Source organism: Pungitius pungitius, chromosome 8 (assembly GCF_949316345.1).
Source record: "Pungitius pungitius chromosome 8, fPunPun2.1, whole genome shotgun sequence".
Taxonomy (NCBI): domain Eukaryota; kingdom Metazoa; phylum Chordata; class Actinopteri; order Perciformes; family Gasterosteidae; genus Pungitius; species Pungitius pungitius.
The window spans coordinates 5,908,708-5,916,865 of NC_084907.1; positions in this window are offsets into that span (position 1 = coordinate 5,908,708).

The following is an 8,158-nucleotide window of genomic DNA, read 5'->3' on the forward strand; positions in this document are numbered from 1 at the left end:
TTATGACTTATGATTTAGACGAGCATGTTAATGCGTTCGATTATCAACTGCAAGTAAGTGAGTGGATGAGCATTAAAAATGGCTGCTCTTGGTGACATCAGTGCTGGACGAGGCTCCCTGTGGTCAGCCGGGACTGGCAGCGTGGGCCGCTGAGTGCTGCTCAAGAAACAGCAACTACAGGAGGCTCATAAAACATTATCAACATCTTAAAGACATGAACTAAGAGAGTGAAGGCAAAGTAATTAAGAGTCTAGGTTTATGTGACACTCCTCAGCAGGGGTTTCCCAATATTTCTGGCTTCTGAATGCCTAAAATGAGGTCATGTTTATTTGTGATTTCAAGTCACAGGAAAGTGGTTTCAGAGCAGTTTGACCAAAGAGTGATTTTTCAGAAAAAGAATTAGCCGTATGTTGTGTTTCTTCTGTCTTTAATGCATGGAATCACCCTGTGGTAATGAGGTACATTACCATATACTTATTCCAACTAATACCCTAATTATAAATATTTACAGCCTAATTAAAATTGTTTTATTTACTATGTGTCTATGGAACATATCATTTTCAAATGTCTTGTGGAGCAGTTGTCAATTTAAAAGACATAAAACAAAATACAGCTGCATGAAATACCGGTAACCGTAGCAACAGTCCCTACATCATCTAACTATGACCTTAATTCACTTTCAGATGACTTGAAAAGGACAAAACATGAGCACATCAAAATACATACCTCCCATAAGAGTATTCGGATATAGAACCCACCTTGTGCGTTATCTCGGGCGCGTTGTGTGAGTCCTCGCCGACTAGCTTAAACTGCTGTGCTTAGGGATTTTGTACAGTAAGGTTTTTAATGTGATATTTATATAAATTGCTATCACCACCATTACTTTTTACAGCGCTGGCTCACATTTGGTCCGGGGGCCCCAGCTAGCCTGGACTATATTGGCATTGTGGTGTTGTGGCATGGCACGGTAGACTCACTGCAGCCACTACAGCCTGGCAGGGATGCTGAAGCTGACTCATTCGCTCCGAGGGAAGGGGAAGTTCTCCTGACTGACTACCCATCGGCAGTCTGGGATGTCTACATTTGTCGTGTTAAACAATAGCTCCACTGAAAGGTCAAATAGAGGGTCTCCTATCACCTGACAGGACGTTAAACAATTCACACTTTTATATACCCATGTTGGTGCATGAAAAAACTAAAGTTACAGCTAATACCTATTAGCTTGCACCTTGTTGGGAAGAGGTAACCCTTTAGATTTACCAAAATACTACAAAAGATACGTCAAACGTATCAAATGTCCTTTTCACTCATTTGAGCCTATTCACCCTAACAATGAGGTGCTTAATAAATCAGTGTCACCTATGTTTTTGTTTTAAGAAACTACTAATGTAAATGTTGAATACCTTTTGCTTTCCTGTTTTAATATTTAAGTTAGCTTCTCATGTGACACTATTACATACATTTCAGATCTAAGGCTCACTGATCGTTTTTCTGGAAACGTTGCCTTGTCTCTTGCCTCAAGTCAAAGGGATTGTTATGGATAGCTTCTTTTTTTAGAGTGTGTGGGTTTGTGTGTGTATGTGTGTGTGTGTGTGTGTGAACATATATTTTCAAACCATATTCTCGAACAGGTTTGAGCTAGAACGTCAAACGTTAGACGGCACTGATGCAAAGACAGTGTTTTATTTAACTTTCTGAAATGTGATGTCCTCTTTTCTGTGGAGTCACAAATGGAAATGCCAAAATAAGAGTTTTTTTTCAAATGCAAAGAAGTGGGCAGCATAATGACTTTTCTCTTTTCTTGTCTTGCCATTCAGAAAGAGGCTTTTCTTTTCCTTTGTCACTTAGGTTGGCATATAATTAACTCCTGCTTAATATGCTGTTTAAGGGCTCTCCTCCCCATGGAAGAAGCTTTGAACCCATAGACCACGGTCAGGGACAAAACCCCAGTGGGACTGCTTCCTCCATGCTCCTCCTAGTGTGTGCGTATGTGTATGTATAGAAGAAGTAGTTGTTTTAACAAGACAGTAGAACGCCAAAGCCACCACCGGTGCATACTTATGTGACTCTGCACACCCATCGAACCGAAATAAGACTGCACAAACATTCACCATATGGCCATCGGGGAATCAAATGAGTGAACACTTCAAACGTTGCATAATCAAACATGTCTAAAAGAAGTGCATTAGAGTACAGGTGAGTGTACATAAACACATTTTATTGCTGATCGGTCAACACCAGTGGAGTACGTCATCATTTAGGTATTATACAACACAAAGCTAAACCTATAGCTTTAAGTTTGAATTAACTATGGTGATTATATTTTGTACTAAACATAAACAAATCAGTGAGAAATGTATAGTTTGACTGAACTCAATTCCAATTTGACTTATGAACTGCGTTGATGCAAATGACCATCTTTTTTTTTTATAAAACAAGCTCCCAGGACCTCTAAAGCACCTCTGCACCTCCATGACCCTCATCTGTGGCAAAGTTTATTGCCCCCCCCCTCCTCACCCACCTCCGCGCCCCTCTCCTTTTCTCCTCCCTCTCCTCTATCCATCCCTCCACAAAGAACCGTGATGACCCTTCTGTCCCTGTCTTTATTTGGCCCTCCGCTCCCTCCCCACCTTCAGGATGCTTTCTCTTCCAGAATCCATTAGGAGACAAACCCCCGGCAGCCATGATGGGTTAAGGAACGAAAGGGGGAGAATTTTGTTTTCCTACCAAGAGCTGATCTTTGGGAAAAAGGCTTTTTTTTATTAAAATGGGACCCAACTTGGAAAACCAGCATGTTTGTGGTGGTTGGAGATTTAAATATTGTTACTAGACACACGGCCATTAAATATGATATTAAGTTTAAGAACTCCTTCATTTATCTACATGATGTAAAGAATGAAATAGATGTCGTGTGGATCATGTTCAAACTTTAGGGCCTGTAAGCAATTTGGGTAATAAGTAAATAATCTGTTTTTCTCTGCTTTGATAGTGTCTTTAAAACCTACAATCACTGAATAATTCTGGGCCACTCTTTGTGGGGGAGTTGGGTTTTCAATTGACTCCTCTCGCCTCTCAGAAATGCGCGCAGGTAATCGCTCTTTCACTCCTCTAATCTGTTTCACGGGGTCAGATCCCCGTTTGTTTACTCCGCTCTCCCTCTATAGAGACACATTATGCGCCGTGAAAAGCTACCCGGCTCGCTTTTATTATCTCCAAGTTAGGAAGAGCTTGGGGGGGGGGGGGGGTGTAATAGAAAGCTAAAGGTGGGGGTCCTGAACGCCGCGCTGCAGTTTTATTTCGGATGTTTTTTTCAGTTGCAAAACAGATTACGGTCCAGGTTGCAACACAAAGGACCGTCAATGCACCACTTCCTACAGCCATCCAGGGGTGAATGGGGCGCAGGATGGGGTCCCCTCCGGGGTCCTCGAGCGCAGGTGCGACGTGTATAACAAGTCGAGCCATAAAACATGAGGCGGGGGTAGGTTTTTTTTTTCTTATTCTTTTTTTTTTACACTTTACCTGTCGTCATTAACCTGCAGTTAGTGTTACCTCGTCGCGGTGGAATCGTAGCGAGATGTAGTTAAGTAGTTAACGGCCTCGTTGGCACCTCGTCGAACAGCTTATAAATAAAAATTTAAAAAATTTAAAAAACCGTTAAGACGCGCGAGGAGCTCGCGCTGCGGCATCTGCACGAGGTGCAGATTGTCGAGTGAGCTCGTTTATAAGCATCGAGGAAAGACAAACACAAACACACACACACACACAAGAGGAGACTTTAACAAGGAGACGAGCCGCCATTCATCGGCCTCTGACCGTTTGCTGTCATGTTGCTCTGTGGAACTTTACACTAATTACCCATTAAGCAACGCGCTATAGAGACAGTGAGAGCGGTGCGCTCCCAAAACTGCACGTGGACGCACCGGCCCTCTCCGGAGTCTGGAGTCGTGAAAAGAAGTTTCTTCAGAGCTCACACGTCTTTGCGGGCGGTGGACTTGGTGAGCGCGTCCAGAACCCGTCACGGACTACTTCGTGACGAAGGTGCACGCGGCGTTTGCCACCGCCAAGAACCTGACCCCGGAGGCCGAACCTCTGCCGCTTGACATCACTCCGCCTCGCGGCGCGTCGCGGTCTGAGAGAGAGAGAGAGAGAGAGGAAGGGAGAGAGCGATAGAGAAAGAGAGGGGGAGAGAGAGAGAGAGAGAGAGAGAGAGAGTCTCCCGCTGTGAGCGAAGGCGATGCCTCATCCCCATTCATTCTGAGGCAGGCGCTCGGAACCAACGCGCACTCGCACCGCTCCACCGGACAACTTAAAAAACAACAACAACAACAACAACAACGAAATTAAAAGTGTTATGATGACAGAAGAAAGTAGGGGCAAGCGAAGGAAACAAGCCAACCCGAGGAGGAATCGAGGTAAGAACCAAGCGGGCGCCGGAAAAGTTTGAATAAATTGATCATTTAATGCAGTGGACAGAAGTCCTCGTGCGAAACCGAGATGATTTCTTCTGCAGTCTATGCGAAGGCTAATTGTACATTTTGTAGAGTCGCTTTGTAGTTTGCTGCACAGCAGTTTGACTGGATTCATGTTTCATTTGTTTTTGCGTCCATGCACATTAAAGTGTAGGGTTAAGGGTTCAGTTTCCCTCATTTGGGATTATTCTACCGGTATACAAAGCCCTGCAAAACACACTCACAACCTCACAAAGATGTTAACTAACATCTTTTTTTTCCCAACTCATTCTCACAACTTTGTAGATTTTAGTTTTGATGAATCACACCTGCAATGAGACTGAAACTTTCCCGGATCTTGTTCACTCAGGACTTGTTGTTATGCGACCTGATTTAACTTTGATGAAGTTTTATTTTTGAAATGTTTTTAGATAGAAAGTAGCCTGCAGAAGCAATGGGATACATTTTAGGATTATCAACTGACTTTTCTTGAACTTTAGGAAATATCATTTCATCACAAAAAAAGCTGTAATCTCCAAATAACTTTATATTATATATACATATTTAGTATATAAATAGTAGTAGTAGGTATAGTAAAGTTTAGTTTTTTTTAAATTATGAAATTTGTTTAGTTTTTTATATATAAAGGCTTTAAAATATGATCTCTCCCATCTCATTTTCCATTCCTTCATAGGCATTTTTTATATTATTCTAACATGACTATCAATCAACTTATCAAGAATTAGTGGAATGATTCAGATGACTTTAAAGCTTTAGATGATGTCAGTTATCAGTTTTTAGAGAAAATCACTTCATAAAACCGTGCTGGGAGGGGCCATCAGTTAGTAAACTGAATTAAGAGACATAGTTCTACGTGCATCAAGCTGTGTGTGTGTGTGTGTGTGTGTGTGTGTGTGTGCGTGTTTGCTTGTGGCTCTGAACTCACAGGATTCAGGATTTCAGTGCATGGGTGCAAATGTACACTTGTTCTTCTGTCCTACTGATGAGAACGGAACATTAATCTCAATGTCCAATCAACATATAGACAGAAACACAACACGCTTGTTTAAGCCCTAAATTATCTTGCAACATATTTTGGAATTACCTAAATGTAAACCTACATTTAAAATCACTAAAATCAAAAGAACCTTATTCAAACAATGGTGGTTTTGGGTGATGTGTCTCGCTGCTGCAAGGTTGTTGGATGGAGCAGGTGAAGCCTGGCAGTCGTCCTAAACAAACCTGACCATTACCCCCAATGCAAACACAGCTGTGCATGAAGAAAAAACACATCATCACAACTAACTCAACTAATTCTCTTATTACATACAGTATAATACAACTGCTTTATTCTGAACCCTTGCAAACCATGCAGACAGACTACAACCGGCGTAAACCTTTGCTGTATGGAGTGTGTTTATTTAGTTTATTAGTTTGCTGTAGTTTATTAGTGTTTCCTCATTTTATTTAGAGAGGTGTGAAGCTGAGCAAAGTGTCCCCAGGGTGAGAAACTTCACTGGGCGCCAGACATAACGGATAGCTGTGTGTGCGCACACACACACACACACACACACACACATTCTCTCTATCACCTTTGACTGTCACGTAGCTGTTTGTCGACCGACTTCACTTTATTTCACAAATCCGTCATGCTACCGCGAAGGCTCTCAGCAAAAAGGCCCACTTATTGACCAGGACCTGTCACTTAACAGAGCAGCAGATAAAATGGTCCCGGATCTTAATCTCCTCAGAGGACTGATAAGCATCCCATCGGGCCAATTTTCACCAACTGCTTTAAAAGAGGGCGTGAAGAAAATAGGATCATAAATCAATATTTATCTGAGAATCTGAAAATTGTAAATGTCACGTTAGGCTGTTATCTTTGACATATTTTCCGATGTAATATCAGTAAGTTCAGGCCTCTTTCCCCCCATGTTGCACAACGATTTCCTAGTAAATCTGCACGTGCGCGTACATGCTTGCACACAGCACACGTGTTCGTCACACGTGTTTGTCACACGTTCGTCATTGTGCAAGTGAGACCTAGTTTGCGTGTGCATCTTCGTGCCGGTGTACAATTGTGCGCCTTTTTTAAGCTCTGTGTTGGATTGGGAATGTGCTGGGCTGGAGGCAGCTCTGCGAGCAGGGAGTTAAAGGTCCTTGATAAAACCAAATGAATTTGGCAGACCCAACTCATAAGACAGCGATTTGGGGATCTTTTCCAAACCAGAAGAAAGAGAAACCCCCACTCCCCCCCCCCCCCCCCCCACCTCCCCCGAATGGGCTGGCTTTTCTTCTCTCTCCAAGGCGCCTATTGATTATGTCTCTGTCTCCCCCAATAAAGCTGTCAATGTTCACCCATCTTAACGTGAGGAAATTACAACCCTTCGTTCCTGGCAGATTGAAAACAGCCCTGAGACAAAGGGAGGGAAAAACGACGGCCCGCTTTTACTGGCTTTGAGGGAGATATTTGAGTTTAAAAGTGTGTGAATTAATTAGCCGAGCGACGGTATCCAACAGATCCCCCCCCCCCACACTGTGTAAACAGTCAGTTAAACCAAGCACTTCTGACGCCATTCATCCCATGCTCGACTGTAATTCCACTTTGCTGGATGATGAATAGGGGAGAAGCACGCTCTAATTTTCTGTTTTCACAGTGAAATGATATGAGGAAACTGATGAAAAGCACTCTCGTTCTTCACAAAGAGCCGCGCTGGAGAAGCGCTGTTAGCATTTTAGCATCCTACCCCAGCAATTAGATTCATTCAAAGCCCTTGTTCTTGAATCAGAGAAAGCTTTGCGTTTCGTGGACACCCTCTGAAAAATATTTAGTCTTTTGTTAGTCCACAAAAAAACAAAAAAAAATCTGACTGTGTTGTTGAGTTGATTTGTATTTTTAAAAGAGCTTTCTCTCTCCCTGTTTCCCTCGTTCCCTCTTTCTCGTTTTTCTTCTTTTTTCAAGTGCCAATTTATTTAAACTCCTTTCCCCTTTTCTTCTTTCTCCTTCATTGATTTCCAAACCCCAGTCTTTGTATGCAGCTGGGGCCCAGCTGTGTGTCGTTGACTGCGTATGCGTGTGCATGTGTGTTTGTGTGGGTTTTTCTGGCACAGTGCTGCCACAGTGAGCATAGCGCACTGTACACAAAGGACTCGGAGCAGCACAAGAAAGAGTAGAGTGGAAAAGCAAAAGAGAGAGGATATGTGTGTGTGGGGGGGGGGGGCGTTTGACTGTGAGTGACCGACGTGCTTGTACAGTACGGAGCCCGTCGGACCGGGCCCAGTTTAACGGCAGATGAAGATCTGCGCTCTGGAGGCCGAGACGGCGACGACGAGCCCAGGCACCACAGTTTATTACCCTTCAAGGCGCTCAGCTCAGGCGTCAGAACCAGCGGGGGAGAGGGGAGGGGGGGGGAGAAAAGGAGAGGAAACTGATGGACAGGTCTTCCTCGGGCACCAGGAGACAAGAGACGGAGGGGCTGAGGGGCTGAGGGAGGGGGGTGCGGGGGGGTCGAGGAGCCGAAGAGACGGGACGGGTGACGAGAGCGCGGGATAATAAGTGCTTCCTCCGAATGTCCCAGCTCTGCTGTGTGTGTGTGTGTGTGTGTGTGATGCCAGATCTGCAGTAAAGGGGGAATCCCTTGATTGAGTCCCTCCGGTATTTTCCACATGTTTATTCGATTATCGCTCCTCGCGATGTTTCGGATGGAGCC